General features: G+C 37.9%; 1 protein-coding gene across 2 annotated transcripts in view; it reads left to right on the top strand.

Annotated features, from left to right (window-relative positions):
* The first annotated feature begins 2,461 nt into the window (after positions 1-2,461).
* lrrc4b (leucine rich repeat containing 4B) overlaps positions 2,462-8,805 on the top strand; it is a 46,330-nt gene continuing 39,986 nt past the window's right edge. Inside the window, exon 1 of one of the 2 annotated variants that reach the window (XM_023348492.1) lies at positions 2,462-2,557. The gene's annotated coding sequence lies outside the window, so the exon portion shown is untranslated. Of the gene's footprint in view, positions 2,558-6,242; positions 6,583-8,805 lie in introns of those variants that run through there. The other variant, XM_005810124.2, reaches the window with a different exon arrangement.

Below are 8,805 nucleotides of genomic sequence, written 5' to 3'. Positions count from 1 at the left end.
CGTGACAGTGGACTCCTGTTTTTGAGTCTCTCTCTCCACGTTTCCAGCCCCTTTTTTTTTTTAAATCTTTTTTTTTTCCTCACATGGACTCACACAGATAGACAGTCGTCCCTCAGAGGCTGGAGCTCAGCCCTTAATCACCGGCCGGCCCTCCGGAGCTCCGGCTTAGCCTCGCCTTTTCTCTCACCCATCAGCTTCCACCCCGCTATCGAACTATTACCGCCCGTCTGAGCTCATAACTTTTTCACTGTCTCTGTTGTTAGCAGTAGGGCTGAAGCTAACGGTTGTTTTGATAATCGGTTTTTCTATCAATTAATTGTTAAGAAAAATTTGGCTCATCGTAAATGATATTGAAAGTAAGTACAATTCCTTCTTAAAATAAAAAAAAACACTTTATTGGCTAACATACAATAATAGCACAGCATTTCTTTAGTGAATGCTAATTTGTCGCATCTGCAGGTAAAACAAATCTAACATCAACGTGAAAAGTTTCAATCAACAATTAACAGCAATATTTTGGGACATTTAGCCCATCAAGAGAAAAACGTAGCTAAGAGCTACATATTTAGACTGAAAACGAAATAATTAGCATCAAACTAGAGTAAATATTTGGCTCCAAACTAAATGTTTAGCTTCCATGATAAATTCATATCCAAGCTAAATATTTAGTTTACAAATTAAATGTTTAACCCCAAACTAATTTGTTTAGCAAGCTAAATATTTGAGTTACAAACTGAATATTTAGTGTCGAAATGAATACTTTGCTCCAAAGTGTGATAATTACATATTTAGCTCCAAGCTAAATTATTTTAGCAAGTTAAATATTTAGCAACAAACTAAATTTTAAGCTCCAAACAAAATATTTAGGTGTTAAACTAAATATTTATGTCCATACTAAATATTTAGCTTACAAACTAAATGTTTAACCCCAAATTAGCAAGCTAAATATTTAATTTGCAAACTGAATATTTAGTCTCAAAATAAATATTTTGCCCCAAACTAAATATTTAGTTTTATGCTAAATAACCCGAATTATTGCTGTTTATTTTTGATTGTGTAATTTTACAGGTGGCACCTGATACATAAACACAAACCACGTTCAGACTCCTTTCGATGTGCAGAAGCAGTGGCTCTATACTGAGCTGACCTGGGAGACCAAATATCACCTTGTTTCGTGGCCAATATTAGTGACAGCAGAACAACTTGATCTGCAGAAGGCAAGGCAAACCAGAAATCTTCTATGAATATGCCTTGAGATCCTGTCCATGAACACCTCAAACAGGATTAGAGGAATCCCGGGTTGAGTCCAGCATGTGGTGGGAACCAACCACAGCTATTGCTTTGGTCATACAAGCATCCCTGGCACCGCCACAGATGCCTCTAGGGAGCTGGGAGTTTTCTCCTGATGCACAAACCTCTGAAGGAGACACTAAGTGCAACTTCCTTTTTCACAAAATGTAAACAAAATTGGAGTGGCATCAAATTTTAGCAGCTCTAGGATTTTTCTTTTGCCTTTAACAAAAGACCGTGACTCATTTCTCCTGCTACCGCTAAACACATGCAGTTCTTTTGGTTGAATGCCCTGCATTTTAGCCCACTTACTGTATTGGAGAGGCCCCTGGTGCGCTTGGCGCTCACATATGCATTTGATATTGCACCAAAGTTCACAATTATATATATCATGTGGTGTGAATTCAGGCAAAATCAGTGATGTGTTAATGTTTGATCAACAAATTAGCTCGATTCGAACAAGAAGAAGCTCTTGGAAACTCGGCCGCCATGTGTGACGTCAAAACAATCACCCTCCTCTAAAGCCTGTCAAAAAAAAAAACTGAGATGTGGTAGATGATATAGGTTTATCTATTTGGTTTCACTTTAAAATGGTCATAGGATGCTGCGGTCAACAAATTAACAAATTAGCTCGACTTGAACGAGAAGAAGCCATGAATAAAGTGGCAAAAACAACTTTGGGAAACAATTTCAGTCGCTCTGATCAACACCCCCGACCCTCACTTCCGACGTCCATCATGGCGCCTCGAATTATTTAGTGACGTAGTTGCAAAGGGTCAATAGCGCATACCCACTTATTGCGCCACTGGTTGCGCCCCAGTACAGCAACTGGTGTGGAAGTCTAGAGAGGTCGACTTAACCAGCAAACCGAAGACAGGAGAAGGCAGCAGCTTCCAAAGGTCTGCTTTTTGTCTTCATATGAGGCACATTCATCCTCCCATCTTTATTCATTATCGGTCTGCGGTGTCCACTCAATCAGTCAGTTAAGGCTGACGGAGCTGGCGCTGCACAAACACGCCACGGCTAGGGAGTAAAAAGGGAGGTTACGCTCCACACCACACAGCCCGAGTAGACACTGCAGCACAGACAGACAAACAGGGGCGGGATGGGGAGGAAGAGGAGAAAATGCGAGGAAGCTCTTTTTAAATAACAAGCCGAGGAGGAAGGGGGGAATTGAGAGGTTCAAAGCCCAACGAAGGGAGAGAACAATCAATAACAAGATACGGAGAGATACAGGAGGACGAGAACACCTCCACAAACTACTGAGGTATGTAGAAGGACTGGAGGGGAAGGGGTGAGAGTGTGAGAGTTAGCGAAAGGGAGGGATATCCACTGCACTGTTGTGTGACTGGAAATTTAATAGAGCGAGGGAGGCGGGGAGAGAGGAAGAGGAGGAGGAGGAGGAAGGAGCGACGCAATGCAAGAGCTCAGAGCAAGAGTCGCTGCTGCTGGGATGAAGCAGCAGCGGGACAGGCTGCGGATGCTGATCCTCTCTCCATGTCTGCTGGAGCAGAAACGGGTCGGCCACCCTGTTGCATCCAGACTCGCCACATGCACCAAGCAGGCATTACATTATGACCACTGACAGCGCAATCTGTCACCTTATACGGTCACACAAGTGTGATAAATCATCAAACTGATTCATTAGCACGCAGAGAGAGGTTTTTAAGAAACTATTTCATCTAGTAGGGGAATAAACTTTTTTTTTAGGTATTCTTAAATAGGATCTATCTTTTGTCCATCCATTTGAGTCTCAGTTGCTTCTAAAAGCAGCCCAAGCGATGTAAAAAACCCAACACCCAGCAGTTTTTGGTGTCTGGAAAATGAACATTTCAAAAACTTCCCGATTAATCACATTCAGGCACTACAATGTTACCTAGCAACCCAAGCATAGTTCCACCTGTTGCCAACAACGTGCTGGTTCTCCAGCTTTTTTTACTGCTATATGTGCTGTACAATGGCTGCTGGAAAAGACAAGTGTTTTGTTGTTGACTTACCACCCAGAAACTACTTTCTGCCTTCTTGTTGGTTGTGCAGGAGGCTCCACTTCTGCTTTTCAGAGATGTACGGTTGTATAATTGCGCTTCTGTTTGCATCTATTTTTAAGTGCGAGTGTAAACATTGAGTCGAGGGGTGTGGCCAGCAGCAGTTTATTTGGATTTAAAGTGACAAAAACCCATAAAACAACTCATTCTAAACTGATCAGGCTAAAATTTAATTAACTAGGAATAATTTTTTTGTTTTATTTTGCCTGTAGACCTATCCTAATCTGTTTAAGAAAGCAAGTTTCTTATTAGCGCCAATCTCAAATAAATAGAATGCGTCACAACAAGAAGTATGCTAACAATTTTTTTTTTTTTTTAAAGCATAACACTAATTTAAAGAAATTCAACAACAAATCTAACACCTATCAGTCTGGAGCCCAATAAATTTCTAGAGTGTGAATCATTATTCAAATGTGGAGAAAACATGGAGAACCTTCCCAGTTATTACAAATAATTTCTGTTTGTTGTTGCTGCCAATAATCAGAGACAGCTACGTTCCCACATACAGCCGGGTTACCTTTTTCTCTTAATACAAAATCAAATGAAAATAGCTTGCTGCATTTCCTCGTTTATCTTTGTTAGATATCAAAGTTTGTTTGATTATGAAACGTAAACAGAAGAACTGAATGTAGTCAAAACGTGAACATTTTGTACTCAGTTGATGTGTTAAAGCAGGAAAAACTGACCAACTTGTGATTGCTAATCGCTAGCTGTTGTGAGGCGTTTATGGTCTGCAGTGATCAGTTTCAAACAATCAGCCGCCTCCCTTTTAATTCCCCGCTGAAGTGACTGACGGCTCAGTCTCCAGCTGACCTTTTCCCTTTAAGTTGACCTTTACGTTTTCCTCTGTAATCCGTCCCTGGGGAGTCTTTGATAAACTGCTTTCACTCGGCATCAGCCGCACATCTCCTTCAGGAGCGGAAAAGCACAGAGTCCGGCTACACAGCGCATCTCAAAATGTAATTTTATTCAGAATTGAAGCGATTATATAGATTCTTTGCAGATAGAAAGGATTTTTTTAAAGTGTTTTTGTTAATTTTAATGAAAAATCCCTAAAATCTTTCTTTCTAGGAAACTTTATCACTGTTTAATGTTCAATAAAGAAAAAAATAAAGCAATAAATTTGCTACAGTTAATGCCTGGTCGATAATTTATTAACACTGATAATACAAGCACTAGTTTCATTGGCGGATTATTTCACTTATACCACAACATTTTCCCATCTTATAAGTGAAAAAATCTTCCAGTGGAACTGGCGCGTTTTTTTTTTTTTTTATCAAAGTTAATAAATTATTGACTTCAAGCTCCTATATCTTGTAAAAAGTTACTTTTAAGTTAGTTTAGCCTTATTTCAAGTGTGTTAAGCAATTTGCTCTGAAAACTAGACAAAGATACTTGGTAAGATTTTGTGTTTTTGCAGTGTAGTTTCCACTCCCTGGACAGATTGAGTTAATCTAGTATCTTTTTAACAAATCATTGCGTGAAATTTCCTGTTTTATCCAGTTTTTACTTCATGCTGTTGTTTTTTATTTTTAAGCAGTTACGAGGCACTGTGGGGAAACTTTAAACTGCTGCTGCTGCACAAGTTACTCAGCAGGTTGTTGCTAGGTAACCAAAGTAAGAGTTGCTAAGTAACCAAAATCTGAGAGCACTAGTTGATGTCACCAACTTTGCTTATTATAATACTCTACCTATTGATATTGATCATGTGTCTCTCACCTATGTCTATTTAGTTTCCAGCCTTACTTCATCCTTTTTTGCTTTCTTTTAGTTTTAGTCATGGTTAACTTCTGGTTTTAGGCTTTTATTTTGAAGGGACAACTTTCAGTTTAACAACAAATGAACTGATTAAATGTATCTTGTTGAAGCGCTGCCTCCACCAAACCTTTGGGTGAACTTTGCTCCACAATCCTCATTTTTTATTTACTTAATCTTTATTTAACAAGGAAACAACAAACTGAGAGAAACAATCTCCTTTTGAAAGAGTTTTTTCTTCCACTAAATGTTTAGCTCCAACAAGACATAATAGGTAGATTTTATTACAGACTGATAGTCCAAATCAAGAACAATCAATTATAAAAAAGAAGAAGAATGGAATAAAATACATTAAAATTAAGATTTTGCCAAAATTTCTGTAACTGTGAGATCAATATTAGAAATTTAATAGAAAAAAACTTGGATATTTCTTAGTGTGAAAAGTTTAAAATTTGCTAGAAAAAATTCTGACAGATGTTGAGATTCATCTCAGAAATTTCTTTGAAATAAGAAAGTTTAACATTTTGATATTTCTTTGAAACTCAGAAATTAACATTTTTCTCTAGAAAAATTCTGAGATAAATCAAATTTTTTTTCTTGCAAATTTTCGACCTTTGGAGCTAAAAAATTTACTCGTTTTTTCTAGAAAATTTTTCAAATTAATCTAAACATGTTTGAGTTTTTTTTTTTTATTTTGCACATTTTCAACATTCGGAGCTCAGAAATTTTGCCAGAACATTTCTGGGATTATTCTTAGTTTTTTTTTTTATATAAGTCAAATATCTTCCCTAATTAAAACATTCTCGCATGACCATGCCAGAATATTTCTGCATTAAAAGTAACATTTGCACAAACATAATCTTTGTTTTTTAATTTGCTTTAAAACCATCAACATAAATAGAAATATATGCTTAGAATATACAATTTATTTGTAATTAAATGAACTTTTTGATAATATTGTGTGATTTATTGACATGCACCTGCAGGGAGGATAAAAGTGATTGTGTCTGCAGTGGCAGCAGCGCTCTGCACAGGTGGAGCTGTGTTGCCAAGCAGCAAATGCTCCTTTCAGGAGAGGTTGCCCTGGATTTGTTGCAACTATCCGACTATGTAGCATGAAACGCATGCTGTCTGCATATGTTTTGGTTGTTTTTAATTTAAAATAATGATGAGACTGCAGCAGCAGCTGCAGGGAGAGTCCGTGGTTGCATCCACCTGAAGATTTCTGAGACAATTCCCGTCATACCAGCGGCGGCAGCGCAGCACTTGGAAACGCTGAATCAATCTGAGAGAGAGGGAGAGAAAAAGAGAGGGAGAGAAAAAGAGAGGGAGAGAAAAAGAGAGAGAGAGAAATAGAGAGAGAGAAAAAGAGAGAGAGAGAATCAGCGTTGGCGGCAGCTCTGCAGTGGGATACGCGGTTATTTGAGGAAAGCTTGGAGCGACGTTGCGTTTTTAGGACTCTATGAAGGCATAACGAGATTTTTCAAAAATGGTAAGTCTGTTTGACTTTCCCTCACGCTCGTTTCTGTGATAAAGATAGTAATTATTATTATTTATTTATTTGCGTGTGCGCGCTTGTGTCCCGACAGTTAAGTGGCGTTTGATGCTCGGAGCGCAGCGGTAATCTGATTTCCATGCGGCGAGTCCCGCGCCGTGCGGACTCTCACATCCACATGTCGGGATATATCCATATTTTCTCTCCGTAATCCAAACTTTTCCTCGCTGTTTGGTTGTTTCTGAAGCAGATGGCGTTAACCTTGGGACATAAGATGGGCAGCATCCACTGTTGCGCAAGCGGTTTCCACTGAAATCTTCTTACTGAACCCGGTCGGGTCAGGCTGTTGCTTCTGCCTCCACTCGAGTGGATCGTGGCCGATGTGCCCTGATTTGGCGGTGGCGAGAAACGCGCAGGCAGCTTGCGGGGTTTTACGCGTTAAGCTTTGAATAAGAAGCTCTGTGTCAAACTCAAGGCCCGGGGGCCAATTTTGGCCCGCTGTAACTTCTTATGTGGCCCTCTAGAGCCTTCAGAATAACAGTTGTGTGCTTAAAAAGCAAAGCAGTTTTTTCCTGTATGCTGCCATGTTACATAAATCTGTCTCTTTAGTTTTTCATGATGCCAGGATTGAAGACATTTACGCTAAATGAACAGATCCCTCTATTTTTTTGCAAGTTTATTGCAAATTTGAGTTTAACTGATGCCAACTCCCAACTGCACGGGGTAATGTTTCCTTCTTCATGTACCTTCAATTTGCTGAGTTATTTTTTAAAGTAAAATATTATAATAAACATCTTTTCACATAGATATGTACCTCAAAGGTTTCGCAATTCCATCATTGTAGACGTTTGCGCTAAATGAACAGGTCCTTATATTTTCATGCGAGTTTACTGCAAATATTCTGCAAGTATTGTTAGGAACATTTGTTTTTAGTAATGCTAACTCCCACCTGGAGGTGGCAGTGTTTCTTACTTCTTAAAATTAAATTATGTTGAAGATCTTTTCACATAAGTACATGCAGTTTTTCGTGATTCTTGCTGAAAATTATTCTAGATGAACAGATCCCCATATTTTTTTTGCAAGTTTATTGCAAATTTTCCTCACAAATGGTTGAAAACATCAGGTGTAAGTGATGCTAACGCCCACCTCCAGGTGGCAGTGTTTCTTAACTTCTATTTCTTCAATTCGATGAATTCTTCCTAAAGTTAAATATTATTGAATATTGTTTTCACATTGATCAGTCACTCCATGATTTTGTGATTTTTTTGGTGATTTTCCTCAAAATAATAATCAAAGAGTTTGTGCTGCTAATTTATAAATATTTGCAAGGAATTTTGTAATTTGGTGCTTTTAAAGTTGGGCCGTCCTCTTTCCATGTTCAGATGATGGATTGATTGGATTTCTTTGAAATGTTAAAAGTTTGAGATATTGTTTTGTAACCTAATCCTGCGATAAACCCAATCCTTTCTTTCTGACGTGTCTGCTGTGTGTTTAGGTCGTATGATGCCGTTTGTTTTCTAACAAACCCGTCAGGTTTGGGCAGAACCGTTGAATTTATCCTTAGCTCAGATTTAAGGCTTCAACAAATGATTAGTTTAGTTATCGATTAATTAAACGATTAATCGGGTAAAAATGGCCACAATCTACAGATTTTTTTTATTTAAGCCTTTTTCATATAATAAAAATTTATCTTTTTATGTGTTTTTGCTTTAAGAGATACAAATGAACAAAATAAATCCTTTTTAAATAAGAGAGTAAACATTTTATTTCGTAGAATCATAATTTGTAGCAAAAGATGCATTTATTTCTGCTTGACTTATCAAGGCTGATGCGGTGATTAGTTTTAGATTAATCGGTTAATAATTGGATGGGAAAAGGTGCTTTTTTTTCAGACAAAGGTTTTTCTGTGTTTCTTTTTTTTTTTTTTTTTTTACCATAAATGCTAAATATCCACATTTTTATGGCAGTTTTGACTTGATTTCTGCTCTGACTATGTTGTTCTTTCAGCAGTCCGGCTTTTTGTTCTAAGTCTGTATATCCCAACGATCAATCGTAAATTAGTTGATGATTATTTCGATATTGATTGATCACGATTAGTCGTTCCAGCCTTAACGAGAGTACACACCTGTAGACGGTATTTAATGATGTGAGAATACAAAAACACACAAAGTTCAGTGTTATGCACTCAGACTAAAACACATTTTTGATAAAATGCCAATA

This window comes from Xiphophorus maculatus, chromosome 16, assembly GCF_002775205.1.
Source record: "Xiphophorus maculatus strain JP 163 A chromosome 16, X_maculatus-5.0-male, whole genome shotgun sequence".
NCBI lineage: Eukaryota > Metazoa > Chordata > Actinopteri > Cyprinodontiformes > Poeciliidae > Xiphophorus > Xiphophorus maculatus.
This window is presented reverse-complemented; position numbering and strand designations above follow the sequence as displayed.